General features: G+C 44.5%; 1 protein-coding gene across 3 annotated transcripts in view; it reads right to left on the bottom strand.

Annotated features, from left to right (window-relative positions):
• The window catches only part of LOC141270743 (uncharacterized), a 93,783-nt gene that overhangs the window by 35,054 nt on the left and 44,495 nt on the right, over positions 1-14,234 (bottom strand). The window lies entirely within an intron of this gene.

Below are 14,234 nucleotides of genomic sequence, written 5' to 3'. Positions count from 1 at the left end.
GGTATTCCTTATTGCAAGCAAAAATATATATTTTTGATTTTTGGATGGGGCACTCTCTGAAATGATTAATTTGAGTAAAAAACTAAATTTACCACAAACATTTTAAAAATCTTTTCAATTTTACAGGTCCCTAGTAGTGATGAGCGAGCGTGCTCGCCACTTCTCGCTACTTGCCCGAACATCTCACTGCTCGACGAGTATTTCCGGGATGCTTGGGCGAGAGTTCGGTTCCCCGCCCCGCAAGTTTGGCGCTCTTTAGAGAGCCAATTTACATGCAGGGATTGCCTGACACTCGCTGTAATTCCGTAGCCATGTTGGTTGTGGCATTACAGTGATTGGCTGGCCTCATAGCATCATCGGGTCTATATAAGACCTGGTGACCCTATGCTCGTCACAGTCTACCCCGGAAACAGGCAGATTAGGAAGAGGTGCTGCTGAGTGAAGGACAGAATTGGCGGTTTATTAGTTAAGTATAGGTATTGCACAGCAAGATATATATCCATCTGAAATAACAGTCCTTCTGAGGACTAATCCAGCTGTATATATTACTGGTGATAGCAGGAGTTAGGCAGGCAGAGTTTGTGGACACTGTATAAAACTGAATAGGGTCCATTGCACGTTCTGTCTGCTGCTGTTACAGATATCCATAGCCTTAGATATCAGGGCTAATTTTTTTTGCTCTTAATTCTGATTATTTGCTTAAAAAGCATTACAGTACACAATTTTACTGCTCCATTTACTTGTTAGCAGTATACAGCCAGATTTTTTTTTATTTTATTTGCATTGCTGTATTGTAGAAGCAGAGAAACTTGTCCATCATCAGACGTGATCCCATATTACTGCCGTAATAATCGTAACATTTTTTGCAGCGTGACAAATATTACACTTTGTCAAGTATTCCACAGTGACGACACCGGGGAGATCACGCAATATCTCACCGTGCCGTCATTGTGTCATGGATTTTGTCCGGAATTGCCAGCACAAGATCCAGACTACTCACTTCTTGGGTATCGGCAAGCGAACAGTGAGCGTATGGCGTCACACTTTACGCCCTGCGTACAGTTACTGTCAGCTTCACGATAGCCCAATTAATATTATTCGCAGCCACCACCGTCCAGATATGAAATATAATACAGACCTGGGCGGACGCCTGCGGTCTGGTAGCGTATATGGCTTTGGGGAAGGGAATGATTACAGGACAAAAGAAACAGAACTATTAAATTTTATATTTAATCCAAAAGGGAGGCAGTGTTTAAGAAAAATATATAAAAGGATTTTACAAAGGAGACATTACAATACATAAGCAGTTACACAAAATATAGTAAGGATTAAGGAAGAAATTTACTATACGATCGCTGAGACGATTCAATATAGGTGGAGGAGGGGCTCCCTGATTTGATTAGACTTATCGAACAGGATCCGTTGCTTATAGTCCTTATACCCCTCTGGCAATGAATGAATCTCTAACCTCAGCAAACTATTTTATGCTTAAGGGAGAGACCTGTCCACACCCCCTTGTGCCGACATCACAGGGGCTGGGACTCCATCCTTCAGGTTTGAATTAAAAATCTGTTTTTTGTGATAACTTATCGCTGGTTGATCCCAGAAGCCCAAAAGTGGTACCATATTTTCTATTATGATTTTACCTTCATTTAGAGACATCACATGATATAGTTGCAGTCTGCTCTTTTGCCACTTTTGTGCCACAGCTCCCTGGTTTGGCTTACAGCAATAAGAAAATATGCATACGTTACGTGGCTTTCCCTGCTACTAAAAATATAGGTCCCGTTATTATCGGACGTACAGAATTTACAACATTCCATATTTCGTATCGGTGCCGAAAATCCTGCAATCTGTAGATGGGAAATTGTCCTAATTATATGTGAGTGCCTTTGAACTTGACGAGTCATTTCCTCTTTCCTTCAAACTCTGACCTGCGAGAAGGTGTCAATCTATCCCAGGTCTGTGTTAAGAGGAAATGCATTCGTATGTTAAGTGGGTCCTGTAGCCTTCTCTTCGTGCCAGCATCTGGCTAATTAGCCGCTTTTTCTGTGTGCTGAGACTTGCACACAGACCGCTGCGTGGAGTGTCAACTCTGGTCTCCTGACAAATGATGGATAAGGGAGAGGTGAGGAGGACTTCAGGGGGGGGGGGGGGGGAGGGTTAATATTTTAATATCTCCCTGACATTAATATCTCCCTGACACACTCCATTTAAAGTCTGCCAGTTGTGTTTTGTTCAACCTATTCACACTTAGTTGCTGACCAATACCATATCTGTAACGCCACTGTCTAAAACCGTGGTCATCAGACAGGATCAGATATTACTTCGCTAACAATCCAGAATTTTTTTGGAAGCATGCCAGATATTGCATTCCATTTAAAGTTTGCCAATTGTGTGTTGTTCAAACCTATTCACACTTGGTCGCTGACCAATAACATACTAATAGGCCACTGCCTAAAACCATGGTCATCAGACATGATGCCATTTTACTGCAGTAATAATCCTGAAATTTTTGGGAGCGTGTCAAATATACTCCATTTAAACTAAGCTAGTTGTATGTTCAAACCTATTCAGAGTTGGTCGCTGACCAATACCAGATCTATGAACAATGTTGTCAGAGTATTAAGCCACTTTTACGTACTGACAATAAAACATACAAAAAACTAAGCTAAAATGGATTTTCCTGGAAGAAATGTTAATAAACATTCTTTGCAGGGTAATGACTTGTGTATAAGGCCAAATAAATAATAAAATATATACAAGGTGGGGCATTTATATGGATACACCTAAATTAAATGGCTGGTGATATCAACTTCCTGTTTGTGGCACATTAGTATATGGGAGGGGGAAACCTTTTCCAGATGGGTGGTGACCATGGTGGCCATTTTGGATCCAACTTTATTTTTTTCAGTGGGAAGAAGGTCATGTGACACTTCAAACCTATTGAGAATTTCATAAGGAAAACAATGGTGTGCTTGGTTTTAACGTAACTTTATTCTTTCATGAGTTTTTTACAAGTTTATGACCACTTATAAAATGTGTTCAAAGTGTTGCCCATTGTGTTGGATTGTCAATGCAACTCTCTTCTCCCACTCTTGACACACTGATAGCAACACCGCAGAAAAAATGCTAGCACAGGCTTCCAGTATCCGTTGTTTCAGATACTGCACCTCCAGCAGGCGCTGGGAAGGCAGAGTGACTCACCGCTGCCTGCGTGCAAGTTCCCTGCTGCACAACACTACACTGACGGCAGGGAGAAGAGCGCCGTCCGTACAGAGTAAACAACGCAGGCGCGGGATCTGGCCAGGAACTGCATGTCACAGGGCCCTGTGACTTACAGGGGAGGTTGGGCGAGTATGGAAATAGGGCTAGTAGGCGGGCAATTCTTGGCGACCGGGGGATGCTAAGCTTACCTTATTTATCAAATTATTTCTGCTATTACACAGCAACCAGAACGCTAATATGGGCCATACAGGTAAGTATAGATTCACATTTCTATCACCTGTATGCCCATATCAGCGGTCTGAAAGGTCCCAGGGGGTGACAGATTCCCTTTAAGAGTCAATTACCAGTTTAGATGGAAAGGCCTGGGTTTTGGGGGAAGGGCTGCCACATGGTAGGCTGTGGGCCCTCACTTGGTGGATGGACTTTTCCCCATACGTCTTGATGTCACAATCTCCCCAGGAAAAAAGACGATGATGTCAGGGTTCCTGGAGTACTTAACCCCTGTGGCTCACTCCCAATCCGGCCTTGTGGCTACGCCCAAATCTCCGCCCCTGGTCTCTCTTAGTTAAGAGACTCCCAAAACTAAAATGGGCTATACCTCCTTACTGGATGGTCTTAGGGAACCGATTCAGGTGTCAATGGACCCAGCCGGGCCCCTGCTACGCGTGGAGACCAAACACAGTGGCCCTGGGGGTTTCTGAAAGGCTGTGCCGCATATCTCCCTATTCTTGTTTGCTGGGCGGTGAAGAAAGGAATGGTGATATTCTCCATTCTTTTAAGTTTCCGAAAATTTATTTTGTGTATCACTTGGATGTATCGCCTTCTCTAATTTGATGTTGAATTATATTTTCTTGAACAATAGAAGCACATGGTATGGGGGATGGGAAGGGACAAATCCTGTGCAGCTGCTTGCAGCTGCTGAGGGGACTGTCACTCACGCTTGTCGGCCCCCTCCTTTGCAAGTTGCAGTGTTGAATTATATTGAACATGGAGATCTCGAATCACAGTCACGTAGTGCACAGTGATTGACAGGGGATTACCTTGAATATATTCACAGCTGCTTCATCACAGTAGTGGAGGGCCACAGTTAAAAATGTCTTTTCTATAATTAAGGAGTGAGTCTCCTAGACTGGTAATGCCCATGCACTAAGTGCATGGGCTGAAAAACGTTGACCCCTGTGGGGTATACTATACATATATATTATATATGAAGTTAGAGGTAGGCCTCTAAAAATAGTTCCTACGCGCATCATGAACACCCTTCAAAAATTATGTGAGCGTTGCATGATGGTCACCCTGGTGATATGGTGGTGGAGGATGAGAAGGAGGAGGGCGACATAAAATAGAAGAAATCCTGAGACGTACAGTATATATTACCCATGTCTGGGTGTGAAGGGGTGAATGGGAATAGACCCCATAAAAAACAACCACTGGAGTTTATGTTTGATGCTATCATCAGGTGGTGTTGAGAAGTCTGGCCCAATCCAGCCCTTTTTCATTTTGATAAGAGTCAGCCTGTCAGCATTTTCAGTTGACAGGCGAATGTGCTTATCAGTTATAATGCCCCCGGCAGCATTAAAAACCATCTTTGAGGAAATTATAGCGGCCATAACCTCCAAAACATACAGAGACAGTTCATGCCACATGTCCAGCTTGGATACCCAACAGTTGTAAGGCACAGAGAGGAATCATGGAGGACGCTGGTATGGTCGCCAAGGTAGTCCTTCAGCATCTTCAAAAACTTTTCCCTCCTTCTCAGAGTACTCCATGTATCAGGGCCTGGGCGCTCGGAGAGTCTGAGAAAACTGTCCCAGACCTTTGACAGCGTTCCCCTGCCTCTGCCACATCTGGTTTGTGTCTACCTCACCTGTACTCCTTGGTTGTCCAATTCCCATCTGTGACCTATGCCGCCAGTGTTGTCCGATGGGAATATTTTTTTTTAATAATGCATCAAGGGCCTGAACTGAATATCTCCAAAAATGAACTCCTTCCTTTTCCTCCCTCTACTAACCTACCTATTCCTGACTTTTACTAACCTACCTATTCCTGACTTTTACTAACCTACGTTTTCCAGACTTTTACTAACCTACCTATACCTGACTTTGCAATTTCCTCTAAGGTGGTGCCACCATAACTCCCACTCGGCACGCCTGCTGTCTTGGAGTCATATTTGAGAAGCCACTTTCCTTTATTCCCCATGGAAAATCACTCACTCATGTCAATGGCACCTTAAAAACATCTCCAAAATACGACCTTTTCTCACCTTTGATACTGCAATAACTCTTACTGTCGTTCTTATTCACTACTGCAGCTCTCTTCTAATCGGTCTCTCTGTAAACAATCTCTCTCGTCTCCAATCCATTCTGAATGCAGGAGCCAGGGTCGCATTTCTATCAAGACGCTTCACCAATGCCTCTACTCTGTGCCAGTCATTACACTGGTTAGGTTACTCATTTATTACAGAATACAATACAAACTCATCTCTCCCACCAAGCTCTACACAGTTCTGCATGGCCCTATATCTCATCCCTGATTTCTGTCTATCAACCCTCCTGTGCCCTCCGTTCTGCCATTGATCTAAGACTAACATCCTCCTTAATCAGAACCTCACACCTCCGTCTCCAAGACTTCTCTCGTGCCGCGCCAGTTTTCTGTAATTCCCAAAATGCGTATAAAGTGAGGGTCACAGTAAAGGCAGCGGAACATAAAGGCAGCCATGTGTGCCAGAATGCCAACAGCCAAGACTTCCCTATCCATGTTCTCATTCTCTTCCTCCTCATTATCACCCAATGTACATTGAGATGAGGCTGGGCTGTGTAGCATCACCCTGGATAGTTCCTTGTCCATCTCATCGTGCTCCACCTGCAATGCCTCCTCTTTAATTGTGAGCAGCGAACATTTCAGTAGACCGTGAAGTGGGATGGTGATGCTAATTAGGGCGTGATCGCCGATCTCCATCTTTGTGGAATCCTTAAAGTTTTGGAGGACAGCACAGATGTTAGACATCCATGCCCAGTCATCAGCTATTATGTGCGCAGACTGACCTGAATTCCGATGGGCGTGTTGAAGTTGGTACTCAACAACTGCCCTCTGCTGCTCACAAATCATTCCAAACATCTGCTACGTTAATTTCCAACGTTTGGTGACATCGCACACCAGTCCGTGAGCTGGAAGCTGCAAACTCTGCTGAAGCATGGCGAGGGCAGGGAAAGCTGTAGGTGACTTTCAGAAATGGGCAAACATAAGTCGTACTTTCACAAGCAGCTCAGGCACATCCGGGTAGGTTTTGAGAAACCGCTGAACCACTAGATTGAGGACATGGGCCAGGCATGGTACTTGTGCAAGCTTGCCCAGCTTCAGAGCCGCCACCAGGTTACGGCCAGTCACACACGACCATGCCTGGCTGTAGGTTTAGTGGTGACAGCCATAGGTCTTTCTTCTCTGTTACAGCTTTCAACAACTCTGCAGGGGTGTGCGGTTTGTCACCTAAGCATACAGTCCTGCATATTGTTATTGGCAACCAAGAAGTTTAATTACATAATCTGGAATATCTCCTAAAAAAATGAATCCGGTGATGGAGATGGAGGCTGAAGAGGAGGAGGTGGTGGTGCAGGAGCTGTAGAATGTGGGGGCAACCGTGACTGACCCATGACCTGCAATCCTCTGCATCGGGAGGACGTGTTCTGTCCCAGGGTCCGACGGTGTCCAGATGTAAACAATATTAACCCAGTGAGCCATCAATGAGATGTACCGTCCTTGGCTACAATCACTTGTCCACGTGTTTGTGGTTAGAGGGTCCTTCCCAGTAACTGCATTATTGAGGGCACGGGAAATGTTCTGGGACACGTGCTTTTGTAAGGTGGGGACAGGACACCAGGCGAAATAGTGGCGGCTGGGGACTGAGAACCGAGGGATAGCTGCTGCCATGAGGTTGCAGAAAGCTTCTGCCTCCGTGAGCCTAAAAGGCAAAAATTTTAGTGCTAGCAGTCGAGAAATGTGTCAGTTTAGTATTGTGGCCTGTGGATGGGTGGCAGCGTATTTGCGCTTGCGTTCCAAGGATCCAGGGGTAGGGACAACTGAACGCTGCTACAGAGAAAGAAAACCGCGCACGCCCTTAACAGACTGATTTGGTTCAGAGCAAGATTATCGCCAACAGAACTTACGAGTGCTTACTAGTGGAAAACAGTCCATATATCATAGTAAAAAAGAGAGTAGAAGTAGCACTCACCGATTCTTCAAACTTCAAAGTCTTTATTTAAGGTATCAAAAATTATTTGCAGGAGGGATGTAGCACAATGAACAGACGACGGGTCCTGGAGTGCAGGTGGGTGGAAAAGAGTAGATTTAAATATTCAGCTTCACCCACAGGTACGTCATCTGATCCTACCTTGCAAACCCCATGCTGCATATCTGACTGTCTTTTCCAAACTGTATCTGTCTGTCTCCCGGTATGTTCCCTGTATCCATTATCTGCTGTGTATCCACAGACCCCTGCTAATTTCATTCTATCTGTCCTTGGTATGTTCGGTCCAATCTGCATGTGGATCACCTCAATCCTTTGATCCTAATACACACTGGTCCCTAGCTGTCTGTTTCCTGAACTCATTTAGCCTTTGTGTCCTAATTACCCCCCCCCCCCCTCCACCCATGCTTCTGTGAGCAGTGTCCCTGTGACTCCTCCACTCCATAACACCTAATGTGCTGGCCAGAGCTCCATAAATCAAGGGATCCAAGTCTGACACAGACGGGTCTGGCTTTTAAAGGGATGCCCTGGTAACAGACATGGTGGAGGAGTGGGTCTTCTCCTCTCTAACAACTGCACCTTTAGCCCTACTCCTCCTCTTCCCTCCCTTATTCTCCCTTCTTTTGAAGTCCACTCTGTCCGCATTTACTCTCCCTCCAACCTCCAAGTGGCTGTCATATACCGAACTCCGGACCCGATCACTGCCTTTATTGACCAATTCTCCTCCTGGCTTCTTTACTTTCTCGCTGCTGACATTCCCACAATCATCATGGGCGATTTCAACATACCCACTGACACTCGCCAGTCAGCATACTTCATCCTTTGGACGTACTCCGTGGTCCTCCTCAGCCACCCACACAGACGAACACACACTAGACCTGATCTTCACCCAACTCTGCTCCCTATCTAACCTCACAACCTCCCCCCTACCCCTATCTGACCACCATCTACTCACATTCTCATCCCTGTCCTCCTCACCTGTCTCCCATGTCCGGCAACTAGCACACCCCCACAGAAACCTTACACATCTAGACACACACACACTCTCTGACTCTGTTCCACCACTGACATCCATATCCTGACTCCATGACCAGACAGCGCCACCGCTTTCTACAATGCCCCTCTCGCATCAGCTATTGACTCGCCCCTCTTGTGCATGGAAGGGCGCGACGAGTCAACAGGCAACCCTGGTACGACAACCTCACTAAACAGCTTCGACTTTGACAAGTGTCCAGGGTTGCGGAGCAGCGTTGGAAGAAAACACATACTCAAGATGACTTCACTGCATTCAAACAAGCACTCACCTCTGCTAAACAGGCCTACTTCACAACCCTCATATCCTCCCTATCCTACAACCCCAAACAGCTATTCAACACTTTTAACTCTCTCCTCTGCCCTCCACTGCCCCCTCCGACCTCCGTCATCTCAGCTGAGGAGTTTGCCACACACTTCAAAAACAAAATTGACCAAACACAGCAAGTCTTTACTGTCCGACTACCACAACTCCTTTATTTTCCACACCATTTCCCTACCCCCATAACCTCCCTTCCCAACATCACGGAAAGAGACCTTACTCGTCTCCTCTCCAAATCACATCTCACCACATGTGCACTCGACCCCATCCCATCCCACCTCCTCCCCAACCTCACCCCCACACTCATCCCATCCCTAACCCATCTCTTCAACCTATCACTATCTTCTGGTACTTTCCCCGCTTCCTTCAAACATGCCACAATCACGCCCATCCTCAAAATGCCATCCCTCGACCCAACCGTCTTGTCCAGCCATCGCCCCATATTGCTGCTCCCATTTGCCTCCAAACTCCTTGAGCAACACGTTCACTCTGAACTTTCCTCCCACTTTTCATCTAACTCTCTTCGACAAACCGATAATCCGGCTTCCGCCCCCACCATTCCACCGAAACTGCCCTTACCAAAATCACCAATGACTTACTTACAGCCAAAGCTAACAGACAATTCTCTGTACACCTTCTTCTTCACCTGTCCTCTGCTTTCGATATAGTTGACCACTGGCTCCTACTACAGATCCTCTCTTCCTTTGGTGTCAAAGACCTTGCCCTATCTTGGATCTCCTCATACTTTTCTAACTGCACATTTAGAGTCTCCCACTCCCACACTACCTCCTCACCCCGCCCTCTCTCTGTTGGAGTCCCTCAAGGCTCTGTCCTAGGACCCCTACTCTTCTCAAACTATACCCTTGGCCTGGGACACCTCATAAAATCCCATGGCTTCCAGTACCATCTGTACGCTGATGACACCCAGATCTACCTTTCTGGCCCAGATGTCACCTCTCTGCTGTCCAGAATTCCAGCATGTCTAGCAGCCATATCCTCCTTCTCCTCCCGCTACCTCAAGCTCAATGTGGACAAAACTGAACACATTATCTTTCCCCCATTTCGCATATCTTTCCCACCTGATCTATCACAATAAATTATATCACTCTTTCCACTGTACCGACAATCCGCTGCCTCGGAGTAACCCTTGACTCTGCCCTGTCCTTCAAACCCCACATCCAAGCTCTCGCCACCTCCTGTTGCCTCCAGCTCAAAATATTTCCAGAATCCGTCCTTTCCTCAACCCTCAGTCTACTAAACTGCTTGTGCATGCCCTCATCATCTCCCGCCTCGACTACTGCAACATCCTTCTCTGTGGCCTACCTGCTAACACTCTCCCCAGTCCATCCTCAACTCTGCTGCACGACTTGTTCATCTCTCACCTCGCTACTCCTCTGCTACCCCCCTTTGCAAACCCCTTCACTGGCTCCCAGCGTATCCAGTTCAAACTACTAACACTGACCTACAAAGCCATCCATAACCTCTCTTCTCCGTACATCTCTGAACTAATCTCCCGATACATTCCCTCACGTAACCTTCGGTCCTCCCAAGACTTCCTTCTCTCCTCCACACTTATTCGTTCCTCACGCAATCGCCTCAAAGATTTCTCCCCAATATCCCCCGTCCTATGGAATTCTGTGCCTCAACACGTCCGACTATCCACCACACCTGGATCCTTCAGACGGAATCTGAAAACCCATCTCTTCAAACAAGCTTACAGCCTGCCATGACCTTGCTTGCTGCCACCCCCAACAACACCGGAGCTACTGCAACCCCCCAACCTACTGTCTCCTCCCCCATTCCTGTAGAATGTAAGCCCGCAAGGGCAGGGTCCTCTTCCCTCCGTACCGATCTATCATTGTTAGTGTGTTTACTGTAAGTGATATCTGTATTTGGTATGTAACCCCTTATGTACAGCTCCATGGAATCAATGGCGCTATATAAATTAATAATAATAATAATAATAATAATATCCTCACTCCACCCACCAACACCTGTCAAATCACCTCCTCACAGATCTGGACAAATAAACTACCCCACAATACAGGGTGCATAAAAACAATTTCACAAAAATACAGACAGTTTATGATGATTATCACCTCGTGAAGGATAGGACACTTTTTCTATTCCTGCAAAACGCAGCACATTCGGGTCTGAACTGTGTTCTGCCCAATTGTGTTGAATTAGCCTGCTAGAACCTTTTCCAGATGAAATAGATTTATAATGTTCCCTGAACCTTACATAGAGAGGTCTGATAGCATTTTAACATAGGAAAGACAGACAAGGACAAAAAATAACATATACCATAAATTTAGATTTACATGTAATAAGATCTTGAACTTGGTGATTTATATGCCCTATTTGGATATTTTTTTATACCAGGTGTAGATTGCAAATTGAGCATCTTCCACATTTATGGTTTCCTACAGGCTGCAAATCTCTTAATCCATGATTTGAACTAGTTTGTAAAAGATTCCGGACTAAAATGTCCCTCAAACTAGTGCATTTTCTGTAAGTCACAATTGGTTTTTCTTTAGTAACCCTTGCTAATTCTCGATCATGGCCCAGTAAATGCTAATGTTTCAATATAGCAGAACGAATTTGACTATCCATAGGTCCATATTTAAAACTGAAAATGAATTTTTTTGTTTTCTCATTTTTATCAGTATTTTTACTTTTTAACCCCATTACCCCCGAGGGTGGTTTGCACGTTAATGACCGGGCCAATTTTTACAAATCTGACCACTGTCATTTATGAGGTAATACCTCTGGAACGCTTCAACGGATCCCGTTGATTCTGACATTGTTTTTTCGAGACATATTGTACTTCATGATAGTGGTAAAACTTCTTCGATATCACTTGCGTTTATTTGTGAAAAATTAGAAAATTACACAATTTTAAAAATTTTTATTTTTATGCCCTTAAATCAGAGAGATATATCACATAAAATAGTTAATAAATAACATTTCCCCATGTCTACTTTACATCAGCACAATTTTGGAACCAAAATTTATTTTTATTAGGGAGCTATAAGGGTTAAAATTTGACCAGAAATTTCTTATTTTTACAACAAAATTTACAAAAACATTTTTTTAGGGACTACATCACATTTGAAGTGACTTTGAGGGGCCTTTATGACAGAAAATACCCAAAAGTGACACCATTCTAAAAACTGCACCCCTCACGGTGCTCAAAACCACATTCAAGAAGTTTATTACCCCTTCAGGTGCCTTACAGGAATTTTTGGAATGGGGAAGAAAAAAATGAACATTTAACTTTTTTCACAAAAATGTTACTTTAGACCCATTTTTTTTATTTTTGCAGGGGTAATAGGAAAAAATTGACCCCAAAATTTGTTGTGCAATTTCCCCTGAGCATGCACATACCTCATACGTGGGGGAAAAACACTGTTTGGGCACACGCAAGGGTTCAGAAGGGAAGAAGCGCCATTTGACTTTTAGAATGTAAAATTTGCTTGAATAATTAGCGGACGCCATGTTGCATTTGGAGAGCCCCTGATGTGCCTAAACAGTGGAAACCTCCCACAAATTACACCATTTTGGAAACTAGACCTCTCAGGGAACTTATCTAGGTGTGTGGTGAGCACCTTGAACCCCCAGGTGCTTCACAGAAGTTTATAGCATGGAGCCATGAAAATAAAATTTTCACATTTTTCCCACAAAAATGTTTTTCAGCCCCCAGTTTTGCATTTTCATAAGGGTAACAGGAGAAACTGCACCATGCAACTTGTTGTGCAATTTCTCCTGAGTAAGCAGATACCCCAAGTGGGAGAAAACCACTGCTTCGGCGCACGGCAGGGTTCGGAAGGGAAGGAGCGCCATTTGACTTTTTGAATGTAAAATTTGCTTGAATAATTAGCGGACGCCATGTTGCGTTTGGAGAGCCACTGATGTGCCTAAACAGTGGAAACCCCCCACAAGTGACACCATTTTGGAAACTAGACCCCTAAAAAAAATTATCTAGATGTGTGGTGAGCACCCTTAACCCCCAGGAGCTTCACAGAAGGTTATAACATGGAACTTTGAAAATAAAAAAAAAACCTTTTTCCACAAAAATGATCTTTTAGCCCCAAATATTTTATTTTCACAAGGGTAAGAGGAGAAAAAGGAACCTAAAAACCATTGTGCTATTTCTCCTGAGTACGCCAATACCCCATTTGTGGGGAAAATACACTGTTTGGGAGCACATCAGGGTTCAAAAGGGAAGGAGCCCTGTGTGACTTTTTGAATGCAAAATTTGCTGGAATCAAGAGCGGACGCCATGTCGCATTTCGGGAGCTCCTAATGCGCCTAAATAGTGGAAACCCCCCACAATTGACTACATTTTGGAAACTAGACCCCTCAAGTATTTTATCAAGGGGTATTATTTCCATTTTGAACCCAGAAGTACGACAGAATTTGATAACATTAGGTCATCATATTGACTAAGTTGTCATTAGTCTTGAGTGCAAGTGCTCGCTACTTGAGTTTGCATCGGGTGCTCGGGTATGCACCATGTATCATGGGTGCTCGAGTGACATGCTCGAGTCCCCGCCCCGCACGTTTCACGGTTGTTAGACACCCAAAAAAAAACATGCGGGGATCGCTCGTGCATGGCAGGCAATTCCAGCAACTTTTTTTTTTGCACGCGAAGCACATGGGGCAGAGACTCGAGCATGTCACTTGAACACCCGCGATACTCAGGGCATACCCGAGCACCCGATGCAAACTCAAGTAGCGAGCACTTGCTCTCAACACTGGTCGCCATATCGTCATCATTTTTTTTTCTTTACTTTTGAAAAAATCCCAACCCTAAACCCCAACCCTAGCCCAACCCTATCCCTAGCCCAACCCCTACCCTAACCATAGCCCAACCTTAACTCTAGAGTTTATTTTTTACGCCGTTCCTCGTGCTGTATAAGTGATTAGACGACTTTATTCTTCGGGTCGGTGCGATTACAGTGATACCAGATTCATATCGGGTTTTTATGATTGACACCTGTCGCACACTAAAAGACGCTTTTCTTTTGTTGCAAAGACTAGTTTTTGCATCGCCATATTTTGAGAGGTATAATTTTTCCATATTTTGGCCGACAGTCATATGATGGCTTGTTTTTTGCGGGACAAGTTGACGTTTTATTGGTACCATTTTCGGGCATATATATTACATACATACATATGATATATTTTGATCGCTTTCTATTCCGATTTTTGGGAGGCAGAATAAACAAAAAACAGCAATTCCAGAATTGTTTTTTTTTTAATGCCGTTCCGTGTGTGGTAAAATTGATAAGGCAGCTATATTCTTCGGGTCAGTACGTTTACAGCGGTACCGCATTTATATCTTTTTTATGTTTTGGCGCTTTTACACAAAAACTATTTTCTAGAAAAAAAAAATTTGTATCGCTT

Source organism: Phyllobates terribilis, unplaced genomic scaffold (assembly GCF_046119375.1).
Source record: "Phyllobates terribilis strain yellow unplaced genomic scaffold, ASM4611937v1 Scaffold_5__5_contigs__length_657084704, whole genome shotgun sequence".
NCBI classification, from domain to species: Eukaryota; Metazoa; Chordata; class Amphibia; order Anura; family Dendrobatidae; genus Phyllobates; species Phyllobates terribilis.
The sequence above is the reverse complement of the archived record's forward strand: the minus strand, read 5'-3'. Positions and strand labels throughout refer to the sequence as shown.